General features: G+C 45.8%; 2 pseudogenes; both read right to left on the bottom strand.

Moving 5' to 3' along the window:
- Positions 1 to 5,561, bottom strand: LOC136551992 (phosphatidylinositol/phosphatidylcholine transfer protein SFH6-like; annotated as a pseudogene).
- Positions 5,562 to 6,023: 462 nt separating this feature from the next.
- On the bottom strand, positions 6,024 to 10,522 carry LOC136551991 (phosphatidylinositol/phosphatidylcholine transfer protein SFH6-like; annotated as a pseudogene).
- Positions 10,523 to 16,338: the final 5,816 nt, after the last annotated feature.

Raw genomic sequence — 16,338 nt, 5'->3', positions numbered from 1 at the left:
CATGGTGGCGGCGCAGTTGGTGCTGACGTCGTTGATGTAGGTGGAGTAGGGGCACGCGAAGTCCTTGAGCGCGCCGCAGCACAGCGTCGGCTGGTACAGCGGGCCCTTGCACCGGCTCGTGATTACCGTGTAGTTGGCGTCCTGGAAGCTCACCGGGCAATCTGCCCCAGACGCAAACTAGATCAGACGGCCGGCGGCGGCGGCAGAGATCAAGAACAGAACAGAGCCCCAAGAAAAGAGGTGAAAATGCAGGCACCTTTCTTCTGCTGCAGCAGGCTCCGGCCGGTGGTGTCGCGCCCGCGCTCCAGCAGCGCGTCATCTGCATCCACGGCGGAACGGCGGGGGCGTTAGAAGGCGAACCAGGAAGGAACCCGAGACCAGATCCACGGCGTATGCGTATCAGAAGGTAACCGACTCGAGATGAACCCGGCGGCGGCGAAGCCGAGGACGGCTGCGAGCACGACCGCGCGGAGCGCAATGCCTCCGTGGGGACCCATCTCTGGCCACGCCTCCTCCCCGATCGGATCAACCCTTCTCCTCCGGTGTCCGTGGAAGAGAAAGGAAGGGAGGGGAGGGGAGAGATCGAGGACGGCGCGGCAATGCGTGTGCGAGGACGCGAGGAGGGGCTTAACCGGCGAGCAGAAACGTGCGGGAGGCAGCGTGACGAAGCGAGGGTCACGCGGAGGGGGGTGCGCGTGGGCAGAGGTTGGCGCCGGCGCGCGCGGGGCGAGTCAAAAACTCCAAATGGGAGGGGAGCGTTCAAAAATAGCCAGTGCTATGGACGGCTCAAAATGGCAAGGGCACATGACACGGTTCAACGACACGTATTTTCGTGAAGATCTTGCCGTTCACAGTGGAAGAAGGTAGGCAGCACAGCACAACAAAGGGCGTGTTAGATTCCCTGGCTATCTCCTAGCCAGGTTTACTGGAGCTTGAGTCTGTTTGGTTGGCTCAACAGGCCTCCTAGCCAGGCCCGAGCCAGCCCTGCACGAGTTCACCTCACCGCCCATTTGTGACGGCGCCTCGCGTGCTCCTCCCCACGAGTTCGTCCACCACGCCTCCTCCCCGCCGGTGCTCCTCCCAAGCGCTTCCCCGGAGTCCTTGTCGGGGGTACTTTCGTCGCCGTCATGGTGGACAGCGAGATGGCGGTTGTCGCGGGGAAATGGTGGAGGAGGCCTATAGGAAGACCAAGGCGCGCTGCCCTCCTGGCTCGGGCCCCGTCCTTGTCTAGCGCCCTTCCGGCCCGGGCCCTGTCCTCGTCTCGCGACGGGGGAGGCGGCCGCGGCCACCGGACCTGCACGGCAAGGAGCGGGACATCCCTGTGCATCTCGTCTCGCGCGCCCAGGGCTAGGGGCGGGAGCGGCAGAGGGGCAGTGCCGAGGTCGGCATGGCTCTAGGGGAGAGGGGACTAGAGCGAGAGCAGCAGCAATGGCGAGAAGCAAAGGAAGAGGGGGCCGGCGAGCAGGCTGGCCAAGGAGAGTTCCTCCTTGTCGGCGTCGGCGGCGTCCTCCTCCGCGTCATGGGCACCAGCACGGGCAGGAGCGGTGGCGGCTGGAAAAGCCTGGTGGTGAAGCTCACATGTTCGACGAATTGTCTCAAAGGTGGTGAAGTTACCAATTGGTGACTCTATCCAAAGCCAAACCAACTAGCCAAAGACACTAGTTGCTAGCCTGGTTATTTCCTGGCCAGGCTAGAAGAAGCCATGAAACCAAACCCACCCAGAAGCTTTGGCATTCAACCCATTTTTGGCAAGGCTCTGGAGATCGGTCAGTCTCACATAAGCCAAAGTGTAACAAGCAGGAGGACACTGGTGCTAGTAGCTACAAAAACTGATCGATTTACATGCGCGCACACAGGGCGGCGCCATGTTTCAAAAGTCGAGTAAAAAGAAAATGGGGCCGGCAGCGTCAGCTAACCCAGACATGTTGGGCACAACGACGATCTTACTCCTATGAACAGCAAAAACTCCGCTGCACAAGTAATCAGAAATTCAGAATGGTATATTCAGTTTCGCCAAATATAACATCAGGTAAGTTTGCATCAACAAGCCTACAAAAGGAATTCTCATGAGTGGCTTACCCTAACCCTAGACGGTCGGTGCTGCAGAGCTTCCACCGTCTCCACCAATTCCATCTGCTTTTCCACGGCAGCCTGCAACGCCTGGTGAGATACAAAGCACGGGTCAAAGCTATTAACTGCAAGCATCCATGTCCATTGAAAGAAACTTCAGCAAAGATACGAGTTCAACAAAAGGCGATGCAACACAAGGACAATTGATGGCATCAGGGGAGCAAACTAAAAGGTGATGCCAATACAGGGCAGTAAGAACATAGCAGGTTTCTTAATCCATAGACTGGCAAAAACCAAAAACCATGTTACTCTGAAGCGCATAGATCATACTAGATCTTAAAACATGTTGCAAGATGAATCAATCATAAACCAGTAGTAACAATAAGTCACTCTGATAATGAGGATGATCGCAACAAAAAAAAAATACAAATGTAACAACACAAGAGAATTGGGAATCATCGTGACAGGGCAGATTTTGTTTAGGAATGACCTTCTACGACATTCATATCCTATGAATCTACAGAGTAATTAGTAGGAAAAAATAACTTACTTTTTTCGTCATGTCCAGTTCAGCCTCAAGGGATTTAATCCGATCGAAGGACTGCAACAATACAAGTTCTTTCTCTTTCTGCATATCTGGAGGTTTGCTCTTGAGGTGATCGCACAGTGACTCGAGCTTCTTGAGACGCTGTAAGCAAGCACTCATGTCCTCTTCTCTTACAACTTGAGGTTTTGGTTGCTCTGCTGCAGCATAAGGATGGACATTTTCTAGAAATCTTTCTTGTCTATAGACAAAAAGGTGGAAGAAAGATGATATTCTGATCAAGACTGCGATCAGTCCAGTAACAAGGTTTTCCAAAGTCCTTCCAGCAGATGTACCATGCAAACTAATATAAGTATTCCCTGAAATTACACAGGAAGAACAGTAATTTGCAAAGAAAGTTAAAAGATTGTTCAATTAGTAACTAAATTTATGGTAAAGACATTATGTAGACGGAAATGGCAAATCCAGATTAGAATTGTTTACATAGGAATATGTTATTCAAAACAATGAACAGTTTTAAATGCTCTAAAGTTGAAGCAATAGCCATTCAGTTTTCTTTTTTAATGATGGAAAGCTTATATCGGATGGTTCAATTATTATTATTAACTAGTAATGTTTTGGTAAAGAGATCATGGAGACGGAAATGACATTCAGATTAGATTTGTTTACCGAGGAATATTTTGTTCAACACAATGAACAGTTTCAATGCAATAAACATTCACTTATTTTTTTAATGGAGGAAAGCTTATATCAGATGGTTCAATTGATAACTAGTAATTTTTTTACAAAGACATCAAGCAGATGGAAATGATAAATTCATATTATAATTGTTTACTGAGGAACCTTTTGTTCAACAAAATGAACAGTTTCAATGTTTTAAAGTTGAAGCAATAGACATTCACTTACTTTTTAATAGAGGAAAGCTTATATCACAAGTAAAAGAGTGTTCAAGGAAAAAATTAAGAGGAAAAGATATACCTAAATTGTTTAGCCACCCAAAGGTAGGAAAATATTTCTGGCAGGTCAACTGAATGGGCACCTCCATTGGAGGGGAGCCCTGAGGAGTCATATCTTGGAGATGCTTACTGCCAGAACTACAGAATATCAAAGAATCTGACCCCTTAACCTAAGAAAACCATTAGATACAAAATCAGCTCACAGAAGGTACCATTGATACAAGATATTACAGAAACTGGACACATAGAACAAAGCTTATCCTAGTTAAGGTAAATAATGATTGAATTCGATAAATTAACACGACACATACTTCTTCATGAACTGGGGTAAGTAAACTGTGGTCTGTACTCTTTTGGACAGCTGTTAAACCAACATCATCAACATCCGACTCAGATTCAGCGTTTGATATGTCACTGAGCATACCCTGCTTCCAAGAGAAATAGTAATATCAATGTCCTGGGAAACTAAAGCTGTAGCCAGGTCTTTAAATGTTGCAATGGTTTAGGAAAATGGAATTTCAGAACCTTGCCTTCAGGTTATCTGCCCTTAGGGAAGAGCCACTTCTTTCGTCCCCGTCAGAAACTTGCTTTATTTCTCTAGTACTACCACCTTCCATACTGTGTATTAGCTACAATTAAAATTTCATAGTCGTTAGTCTATAGATGGACTCTCATTCTCTTTTATGCCTGAAGAGGAATTGAAAGCAAATATTTCTCCTGTCACAGGAAAATGTTCTCCACATGAAGTTCACTAGTTCTGCTGGATTAATGTATTGCAAAAGCATGAACCTATATAAGACATGGTTACAGAATTACATAATTTATTAGGATACCTTCATAATGACAGGGTCATTCCATGGACCCCTATTAGACCCGAGGCAACCACCCTTGCCACTGCATTGGCATGACCCGCCAAGAAATTTTGGCAATTCACTGCAAACACAAACACAAAAACGTATTTTTGTAAGTGGTAAGTTGAATATACAGTTAAAGAATTCTGACACAATAAATTGGCAACAACCTTGAGTCAATAACTTCGATAAGTCTGCTCTGGTAGTTCGAACCAAGAACCTATGAAGAAGAATATATAAGTTCTTATTCCACAGCATTAATGTATATATGGAACATGAGCCATGTTAGAAGATTACTCATCGATCTTACATGGATCTTGGAAGAAGTTTTTGGGTCAAGGAATCCCTTAACACTGTTCCAGATCAGCTTAAACCCACTGCCTGCATTCACAACATACATCTGATGTAGCGTCTGCAAATTCATCTTCAGTTAGAAATGTTGCTCAACCGAAACAAGCTGGCACAGCACATTCATTCAAATGCACAGGTACCTCAGGATAGTAAGTCACTGTCTACTCTCTGCATACGTTGGACAAGCTCCCTTGCAGTCTTTGAGAAATTCTTGAACCCCTGAAACAACAGTAAGAAACTGAGTCGACGACAATCTGACAGTACTGGCAACATAGACATGAAAACTGAATGCTACAACGCAGTCACTGGGCCATCAGCATACCACACCATGGACGTCCAGTATAGTGGTAGTGGAGTCAATGTGCCTCTTGGCTGACAGTGTGCAGGCAGGGAACCTCTCCCTGAAGGCCCTCTCGAACTCCTGCACATGGTACTTGATGTAGCGATCCACCGTGGTGATCTGCATGAGCTTGTTCGGATCAACTTTGCCCAGCCTCTCAATGTACACCGGCCGGCCTTCACGGTCGACGCCATGGTAGCCCTGAGGATAGTACTGGAGTACATCGTCGAGCTCGTCGAACTCGAAGTCCTGACAAAATGAATCCAGATTGTCCATCAATGAAAGAAACCAAAAATCAAACAGGTTTGGGCGTTTGACAACTTGTGAAACAAAATTGTGAATCTGAAGTCTTTCATCACCTCCAAGATCGTGTCGGCACCAAACTCTTTCCTCCACCTCAGCATCTCCGACCACATTTGCATCGCCTTCTCGGAATCGAACTTCCTGGCTTTCAGCCCGGGCCCTGTCCTCGTCTCGCGGCGGGGGAGGCAGCCGCGGCCACCGGACCTGCACGGCAAGGAGCAGGACATCCCTGTGCATCTCGTCTCGCGCGCCCAGGGCTAGGGGCGGGAGCGGCAGAGGGGCAGTGCCGAGGTCGGCATGGCTCTAGGGGAGAGGGGACTAGAGCGAGAGCAGCAGCAATGGCGAGAAGCAAAGGAAGAGGGGGCGGGCGAGCAGGCTGGCCAAGGAGAGTTCCTCCTCGTCAGCGTCCTCCTCCGCGTCATGGGCACCAGCACGGGCAGGAGCGGTGGCGGCTGGAAAAAGCCTGGTGGTGAAGCTCACATGTTCGACGAATTGTCTCAAAGGTGGTGAAGTTACCAATTGGTGACTCTATTCAAAGCCGAACCAACTAGCCAAAGACACTAGTTGCTAGCCTGGTCTATTTCCTGGCCAGGCTAGAAGAAGCCATGAAACCAAACCCACCCAAAAGCTTTGGCATTCAACCCATTTTTGGCAAGGCTCTGGAGATCGGTCAGTCTCACATAAGCCAAAGTGTAACAAGCAGGAGGACACTGGTGCTAGTAGCTAAAAAAACTGATTGATTTACATGCGCGCGCACAGGGCGGCGCCATGTTTCAAAAGTCGAGTAAAAAGAAAATGGGGCCGGCAGCGTCAGCTAACCCAGACATGTTGGGCACAACGACGATCTTACTCCTATGAACAGCAAAAACTCCGCTGCACAAGTAATCAGAAATTCAGAATGGTATATTCAGTTTCGCCAAATATAACATCAGGTAAGTTTGCATCAACAAGCCTACAAAGGAATTTTCATGAGTGGCTTACCCTAACCCTAGACGGTCGGTGCTGCAGAGCTTCCACCGTCTCCACCAATTCCATCTGCTTTTCCACGGCAGCCTGCAACGCCTGGTGAGATACAAAGCACGGGTCAAAGCTATTAACTGCAAGCATCCATGTCCATTGAAAGAAACTTCAGCAAAGATACGAGTTCAACAAAAGGCGATGCAACACAAGGACAATTGATGGCATCAGGGGAGCAAACTAAAAAGGTGATGCCAATACAGGGCAGTAAGAACATAGCAGGTTTCTTAATCCATAGACTGGCAAAAACCAAAAACCATATGTTACTCTGAAGCGCATAGATCATACTAGATCTTAAAACATGTTGCAAGATGAATCAATCATAAACCAGTAGTAACAATAAGTCACTCTGATAATGAGGATGATCGCAACAAAAAAAAAATACAAATGTAACAACACAAGAGAATTGGGAATCATCGTGACAGGGCAGATTTTGTTTAGGAATGACCTTCTACGACATTCATATCCTATGAATCTACAGAGTAATTAGTAGGAAAAAATAACTTACTTTTTTCGTCATGTCCAGTTCAGCCTCAAGGGATTTAATCCGATCGAAGGACTGCAACAATACAAGTTCTTTCTCTTTCTGCATATCTGGAGGTTTGCTCTTGAGGTGATCGCACAGTGACTCGAGCTTCTTGAGACGCTGTAAGCAAGCACTCATGTCCTCTTCTCTTACAACTTGAGGTTCTGGTTGCTCTGCTGCAGCATAAGGATGGACATTTTCTAGAAATCTTTCTTGTCTATAGACGAAAAGGTGGAAGAAAGATGATATTCTGATCAAGACTGCGATCAGTCCAGTAACAAGGTTTTCCAAAGTCCTTCCAGCAGATGTACCATGCAAACTAATATAAGTATTCCCTGAAATTACACAGGAAGAACAGTAATTTGCAAAGAAAGTTAAAAGATTGTTCAATTAGTAACTAAATTTATGGTAAAGACATTATGTAGACGGAAATGGCAAATCCAGATTAGAATTGTTTACATAGGAATATTTTATTCAAAACAATGAACAGTTTTAAATGCTCTAAAGTTGAAGCAATAGCCATTCAGTTTTCTTTTTTAATGATGGAAAGCTTATATCGGATGGTTCAATTATTATTATTAACTAGTAATGTTTTGGTAAAGACATCATGGAGACGGAAATGACATTCAGATTAGATTTGTTTACCGAGGAATATTTTGTTCAACATAATGAACAGTTTTCAATGCAATAAACATTCACTTATTTTTTTAATGGAGGAAAGCTTATATCAGATGGTTCAATTAATAACTAGTAATTTTTTTACAAAGACATCAAGCAGATGGAAATGATAAATTCATATTATAATTGTTTACTGAGGAACCTTTTGTTCAACAAAATGAACAGTTTTCAATGTTTTAAAGTTGAAGCAATAGACATTCACTTACTTTTATAGAGGAAAGCTTATATCACAAGTAAAAGAGTGTTCAAGGAAAAAATTAAGAGGAAAAGATATACCTAAATTGTTTAGCCACCCAAAGGTAGGAAAATATTTCTGGCAGGTCAACTGAATGGGCACCTCCATTGGAGGGGAGCCCTGAGGAGTCATATCTTGGAGATGCTTACTGCCAGAACTACAGAATATCAAAGAATCTGACCCCTTAACCTAAGAAAACCATTAGATACAAAATCAGCTCACAGAAGGTACCATTGATACAAGATATTACAGAAACTGGACACATAGAACAAAGCTTATCCTAGTTAAGGTAAATAATGATTGAATTCGATAAATTAACACGACACATACTTCTTCATGAACTGGGGTAAGTAAACTGTGGTCTGTACTCTTTTGGACAGCTGTTAAACCAACATCATCAACATCCGACTCAGATTCAGCGTTTGATATGTCACTGAGCATACCCTGCTTCCAAGAGAAATAATAATATCAATGTCCTGGGAAACTAAAGCTGTAGCCAGGTCTTTAAATGTTGCAATGGTTTAGGAAAATGGAATTTCAGAACCTTGCCTTCAGGTTATCTGCCCTTAGGGAAGAGCCACTTCTTTCAGTCCCCGTCAGAAACTTGCTTTATTTCTCTAGTACTACCACCTTCCATACTGTGTATTAGCTACAATTAAAATTTCATAGTCGTTAGTCTATAGATGGACTCTCATTCTCTTTTATGCCTGAAGAGGAATTGAAAGCAAATATTTCTCCTGTCACAGGAAAATGTTCTCCACATGAAGTTCACAAGTTCTGCTGGATTAATGTATTGCAAAAGCATGAACCTATATAAGACATGGTTACAGAATTACATAATTTATTAGGATACCTTCATAATGACAGGGTCATTCCATGGACCCCTATTAGACCCGAGGCAACCACCCTTGCCACTGCATTGGCATGACCCGCCAAGAAATTTTGGCAATTCACTGCAAACACAAACACAAAAACGTATTTTTGTAAGTGGTAAGTTGAATATACAGTTAAAGAATTCTGACACAATAAATTGGCAACAACCTTGAGTCAATAACTTCGATAAGTCTGCTCTGGTAGTTCGAACCAAGAACCTATGAAGAAGAATATATAAGTTCTTATTCCACAGCATTGATGTATATATGGAACATGAGCCATGTTAGAAGATTACTCATCGATCTTACATGGATCTTGGAAGAAGTTTTTGGGTCAAGGAATCCCTTAACACTGTTCCAGATCAGCTTAAACCCACTGCCTGCATTCACAACATACATCTGATGTAGCGTCTGCAAATTCATCTTCAGTTAGAAATGTTGCTCAACCGAAACAAGCTGGCACAGCACATTCATTCAAATGCACAGGTACCTCAGGATAGTAGTCACTGTCTACTCTCTGCATACGTTGGACAAGCTCCCTTGCAGTCTTTGAGAAATTCTTGAACCCCTGAAACAACAGTAAGAAACTGAGTCGACGACAATCTGACAGTACTGGCAACATAGACATGAAAACTGAATGCTTCAGCGCAGTCACTGGGCCATCAGCATACCACACCATGGACGTCCAGTATAGTGGTAGTGGAGTCAATGTGCCTCTTGGCTGACAGTGTGCAGGCAGGGAACCTCTCCCTGAAGGCCCTCTCGAACTCCTGCACATGGTACTTGATGTAGCGATCGACCGTGGTGATCTGCATGAGCTTGTTCGGATCAACTTTGCCCAGCCTCTCAATGTACACCGGCCGGCCTTCACGGTCGACGCCATGGTAGCCCTGAGGATAGTACTGGAGTACATCGTCGAGCTCGTCGAACTCGAAGTCCTGACAAAATGAATCCAGATTGTCCATCAATGAAAGAAACCAAAAATCAAACAGGTTTGGGCGTTTGACAACTTGTGAAACAAAATTGTGAATCTGAAGTCTTTCATCACCTCCAAGATCGTGTCGGCACCAAACTCTTTCCTCCACCTCAGCATCTCCGACCACATTTGCATCGCCTTCTCGGAATCGAACTTCCTGGCTTTCAGAAACCTGTATTTATCATCATGACAACGCACAGGATGAAGTCATTAATGGCAAATGGGGAATAGCTAGAACGAGGGCTCCCCCTCCCCTATAATCGATCGAACCTCAGCATCATGTGGTAGTCGTCGTGCTTGTCGGGGAGGAGGCGGTGCGCAGCGAGACGGTCACGGAAGGTGGCGACGGCGCGCTCCTCCTCGGCGTCGCGGACGTCCTCGATGGAGATGGCCGCGGGGAACCGGAAGTCAGTGACGCGCCGCCGGGCGCGCTTCTTCCGCAGCGCATGGATAGCCTTCCGCGGCAGCGACCCGATCTTCCGACGCCGCCGGTCGTCCTCGGAGTTGGGGTCGCACAGAGATATCTCGTGCTCGTCGGCATGGCTCACTGCAGTGAGAGCGGCGCGTCAGCTCCATCGTTTTGTTTCAGCCAAGAAACCAAGAAAACCGCGTTTTACTACCTGACATTGCTGTGATTCCGTGTCAAATTTGGGATTGCGCGCAGTGTCGGAGGAGCTCCCGAGATCAATCAAATAGGAGCTCGCATTCGCTCGCTGCTACAAACAAGTCGTTGTAAGGTCTAAAATCTAAAGAGGCAGCAAAAGGCGCCGAAGTTATGAATCCTAGGAGCTCCAAAAAAGAAAGCTGAGCAAGAACTGATGATAGCAACAGCTCAACTCACACGAAAGACCGATCTTTGTACACATCCATGAAAACAAAAGCACAACGGATGAGATGCACGAAAACAGACATTTTTTTTTCCGAATGCAGCCCGCGAGATCCTGATCGTAGGTAGCCAGACCAGTGGAGCCCTACCTCCCCGATTGCCGTCGGCTGCAGGTAGCCGCTGCGGTGCGACGATCCGGCCTCTCTCCTCCGGCGACCGCGAGACTGGAAGGAAGGGCAGTGGCCTGGCCGCCGATCACGCAACACTTGTTTATATGTACCAGGGCCGCCGAGGGCGGGGATGCGTGCGTGTACGAGTATCCCGGTGCGGTGACTACTCGTGTACACACGCAGGCGTCCTCAGACAAACACGCCAGAGCGCGGACTAAAAAAAGGCATCTCGTCTCGTTTGCTTGCCTGCGATGGCATCAGTCCAGTCAGCGAGGTGCCCTCTCATGAGATGAGAGTCTCGCACGCATGAGCTAGCTGAGCTGAAAACGAAGGTATCGTTGGGCTGGCCGAAAAAAAAGGCCGATGCTAACGTGCGTGGGGAGAGAAAAATATTATTATTTTATTAAATCACTGTTTAGCCTATTCGTATGTTGATTTTACTCAGTTCAAATCAGTCAGTCAATATATTTTCTTCTCGTAATAAACCAGTATCCAACCGATCTAAATCAAGGCTAGAAACCAACCAGCTAACAATCCGGTTGTGTTCAAGCCAACAGGGCCGAAGCTGGATTGCTCACGGGCTGCTGCGCCTGCACGGCAGGGCACGCCGTCCCACTCCGGTGTCAGAATTCTTTACGGAGTTTAGGCTGAGGCCTTTGCAAGTTTTTTCATTCTCTCTCTATCACATCAAATCTTTGACATATGTATAGAGTATTAAATATAGATAAAAAAATAACTAATTATATAGTTTAATTATAAATTACGAGATAAATCTTTTGAGCCTAGTTAGACTATGATTAGACAATAATTATCAAATACAAACAAAATGCTACAGTAATAAATACTAATTCCTAATCCCAATGTAAACCGGAACTGAAAAGGCTCGAAGAGCATCAGACAACCTTGTACGTATACTGGTACGGACGTATGGCGAGGAGTTTTCGGCCCAGCTTGCTTCAATTAACAACTAAGCCTTGTTTAGATGGTAAATTTTTGCAATCCGGACACTGTAGCACGTTTCATTTGTATTTGACAAACTTTGTTCGATTATGGACTAATTAGGCTCAAAAGATTTGTTTCGTGATTTACAACCAAACTGTGCAATTAGTTATTTTTTTACCTACATTTAATGCTCCATATATACGTTCGAAAATTGATGTGATGGAGAGAAAGTGAAAAAACTTACAATCTAAACAAGATCCTAGTAATGCTAGCTGCTCGATTAGCAACGTTTCTTTGTTAGATGGAATCAGAGACCAGTGAGCAGATCCCCTGTCTCTTGATCCGCTGCAGCACCGATTGGACTCGTCTCGGCTGGGGGCCCACCGACGAGTGGAGACGACTAGGACTGTAAGAGCAGTAGGTAGAAAGAGAGCAGGAGAGAGAAGTTATTAGCCGACTTGTTAGCCGAATCAGCTTTAATCGGTTTATTAGTCGTCTTTAATACCGGCCGAACAGAGACAAGAAAGACAGTGCCGGCCCTAGGGATAGGGCAAGAGGTGCGACGCCCGAGGGTCCAAACAGAGGAGGAGCCCAAGTCCAGATATACAGACCCCCCAGGTCCTATAGTTTATTAGGCATTAGCAAACTAATGAGAAGAGAGACATAGAACTGGTCAGGTGGTCAAAAGGACAACATTGATATTTCTTTGCTAGTTTTCTTTTCCCGCGGCCCTCGGGTAGAGAGGAGGCGAGGAGTCACGCTGCACACAACACACTCTGATCGTGAGTTCGCGACGTGCACCTTACATACGCGGAGCTGGCGAGCCATGCCGCCATAAGAGCTAGACTACCGGAGACACGGACACGCCGCACGAGGACGGCGACCAGGCAGGGCTCTATGATGACGACATCTTAATTTATTAGCTTCTTATGAATTGCGATCACCGATATGTTGTTTAGGCCTAAGATATTTTTTCTTTTTATTTTTAATTTAAATTAATTATTTGTATAGTATTCCAGACTTCTAGTACTCTGTACTCATATAGTCATGTTTTTCTTCTAATTTAGGTGTTAGAATTTTAGAATGTTACGTAAGAAATATTTGTCATGGATGAGAAAAAAAACGAATATATTGCTTTTCTTAATCTACATTGTTCCTCGATAATTATTATCATCTATAAATATATTGCTTAACCTAAATTGTTGCTCGATAATTATCAGACATGTTAAATTAAAAATATGTTATTGAATTTTGTTTTTATTTTATAAGTAAAATTAATATCTATATATTATAAGATTTTATAAATGATTAAGAGAGGCCGGTGCAATGAGATCGGCAGAGGGCCTTATAAAATTCTAGGGACCGGCACCGGAGAAAGATGCATCGACCCGCGACGAGGAGAGAATGACAGGGGCACTGCACGCCGTCTCGTCCCGTCTCGCCGTCGTGGAGTAGACACCGGCCTGGCGCTAGGCACTACTAGCTCACCGGCGACTGTACAGTACATTACTTGGTCCTGTAGTCAAACTCGCGGCTGACGCTTTCAAGTAAAAGTAATCTACTCCTATTTGTAGGGTTATCAGAGTTTTGGACTGAACTCAGAACTGTAAAAGGGAAACCATACCAAACCCTCTCATTGTCGTGTTATACGCTGTGGCCTCGTGACTGTACAGTGCTCGCTCCGCCGTGCCGTGCCGTGCTCCACCGCACAGGACTATTTTACTCCTCAAATCTCACGCATCTCACGCGCCTGCGTTCTCGCATCGAAAATGGGCGTCGGAGCAATCTCGGGTACGAGAGCAGAGCTGCACGTGCCGACGGTTTGCACTTGCCGGTAAGGCGGCAGTGGCGACGTGCGTGCCACGCCCGAGCTGGGGCTGGGGCTGGACCTCTCGGCCGCCGGCGCCCCGCCCGCCGGCCATCTAGGTCCGTCCAGCACCACTGCCCACGCGCGCACCCGCCCGCCCGGCATGGTTGGTGAGCTTCGTTTCAGGCAAGCCATGCGCCATGGACAGATGAGCATTGAGTCGAGGAAGACTGTAAGAGGCGTTTCGCTCCCTGCCTCCCTGGTCACCTGGTGACCCCTGACTGCTCCCCTCTGCCGTGTTGCCTGTTGGGTCCTTGTCATCTTGTCGGGTGCATGTACTACATCCAAACGCCGGAGTCCACGACAGCCATAATGGCTGCGGAAAGATGGCTCTGGCCGTCTGGCCGCTGCGGCGGCCAGCAGAACGGCTCCTACGGTGCTCCCGAACGCTCCAGCGCACGGCCGGGCCGGCGGCTTCTGGATGCTCTGGTGTTGGTGGTGACAAGTCAAACGGTCTTTGCCGTCTCGTGGCCCCTGCAGCCGATGCCAGAGGTGTTGTTATCATGAATGTTATGGGCCATCGTGGCCAAATGTCCACTTAGTTTGGGCTCTATTAAGGGCCGTAAGCCCGACGCCCAAAGGAGTATCTTCTTTCGGCATTTCCTCTCAATCTAAATCATTCTACCTTGTTTCAGATTAAAATTTGAGAAGAAATGATATTTTCCTAAACGACTACAGAATAGAATACCGTAGTACACTGTACACTGGACGGTACGACATGATGCCCTACCCCTGCCCTGTACGTCTTTTTAAATTGGCCAGCGCGTCTCATGTACTCCCTCCAAAATAAGTTCACCTCTAAAGTTTAGTTCAAGAGATCAAGTTTAAGAATATATATATATATATATATATATATATGCTCCTATAAAAGTATAATCATTGTTACCTTGGGAAGAGAGAAATTAGAAAAAGGCAAGTAAAGTTAGTTTATCTTATATTAAGAGGTGTAATTATTTTAGGACAAATTTTGAACTCTAGAACTGCGCTTATTATGGGAAGGAGTGAGTACTGTTTTGTACTCCCTCCGTCCACAAAAGAATGCAATTAATGCATTTCGAGAAGTCAAACCATTTCAACTTTAACTAAAATTATATGAAATTGTACAAACACTCATGAGACAAATTAATATCATTAGATTAGTTATAGAATATATTTTCATAATAAATTTATTTCGATACATAATTGTTAATACTATTTACTATAAACTTTATCAAAGTTTAACAAGTTTGACTAGCGTGTTTTCCATAATTGCATTCTTTCATGAATGGAGGGAGTATTAGAACTTACCGTACTGCAGTATTGCAGCTGCAGTGCTATCTGATAGTGCAGCATAGAGTATACGTACGGCGCTCGCGATCGCGATGCACCGTAGGTACGCGGCGTTGCTGGCCACGGTAGCCCAGTGCCCTTATGGATGAAAACGGTGTCGATGTTTTACCACCGATAGCCTGCCACGGGAGTACCCGGGGCAGTATGTTCGGGCTTCGGCGTATGCCGAACTCGATGGTTTACGCAAGAGACAGCCGATTTATCCTGGTTCAGGCCCTCGATCGTAGATCGAGTAATAACCTTACGTCCAGTCGGCCTTAGCCTTTGCGTTGGATTGATTATGATCTGCTCTGTTCTCCCTTTTGACAGGAGCATTGCCCTCCTTCATATAGTCAGGAGGCCAGAGTCCTAGTCGGTTTACAATGAGATTTTCCTAGTAGGATTACTTGATAGTTCTACTACTAAAATTTACATGGGAAGAATCCTAGTTGAACTAGATCTTCTCTCTCCCTTGCGGGGTATCCTGTGGGTCTTGTATCGACAAGCCCCCGAGCACTTCATGGTTGAGCTCTGAAAGTCTCGCTCTGTCCCTTCAAGTCTTGTTGAGTAGGAATAAGATGTCATCTGAGTGCTTTCTAGGAGTGAAACCTTGTAGCGCTTCTTAGGATCTTTGAGTGGTGAGTGCTTTTCTGAAGAAAAAATACATCCATCTGGTTGTAGCCCCCGAGCCTCTTGCTATTTGGAACAAGGAGCTGAAGGATCTTGTCTTGAAGTTGTTCCGATTGTTCGTTGAAGTTTTATAAAAAAGAACTCGAATATGGCTCGTTCCGGGTTCTTTTTGTCGTAATGTCTTGAAATGGTCTGTGTTGAGGAAGTCTTTCGGTGACGTGCGCTTTTTCAAAGAAAAAGGGCACTCACTGAGTGTAGCCCTCGAGCCTCTTGCTATTTGGAACAAAAAGTTGGAGGGTCTTGATCCTTTATGTTGTTTGAAAGTTTGTGTTCTGAAGTAGTCCCTAAGACTTGGATTAAACCATCGTCCGAGTAGTTTTGCGGCATCCTTCCGAAGTGGCCTTTTAGTCTTGGATTAAACCATCATCCGAGTAGTTTTGCGGCATGCAGCCTTCCGAGCTTATGTCCGGGTTCCTTTTTGGTGAAATTGCACTCACTGAGTGTACTAGCCTCGTGCTTTTGGGTTTATCCCGCAGCTCCACGCTTTCTCCGAGTTCTTCTCTTTAGAAAAGAAGTCGGATGAAGAGTCTTGATGTATCAGTCGTCGTTGTAGTCTTGAGTTTCTTGTATTCTTGGTCCTTTGTCTTTGGTTCCGAGCCTCCGGAATTAGTTGAAATGAAAAACCGGGTTCCCTAGCTTAGTGTTGATTAGGCTATGGTGCTGGTCGAGCCTCCGAGCGTATGTCCGTGTTGTTTTGTTAGGAAGAAATCGGATGCGAGGTCCTGGCGTATTCTTTGATGGTCTGCTGTTGCCAGATGTAGTTGTATGGTGGTGGTTGAGTGTAAATGCCTTTTGTTCATGGGTTGTACTGTGCTG

Source organism: Miscanthus floridulus, chromosome 4 (genome assembly GCF_019320115.1).
Source record: "Miscanthus floridulus cultivar M001 chromosome 4, ASM1932011v1, whole genome shotgun sequence".
NCBI classification, from domain to species: Eukaryota; Viridiplantae; Streptophyta; class Magnoliopsida; order Poales; family Poaceae; genus Miscanthus; species Miscanthus floridulus.
The sequence above is the reverse complement of the archived record's forward strand: the minus strand, read 5'-3'. Positions and strand labels throughout refer to the sequence as shown.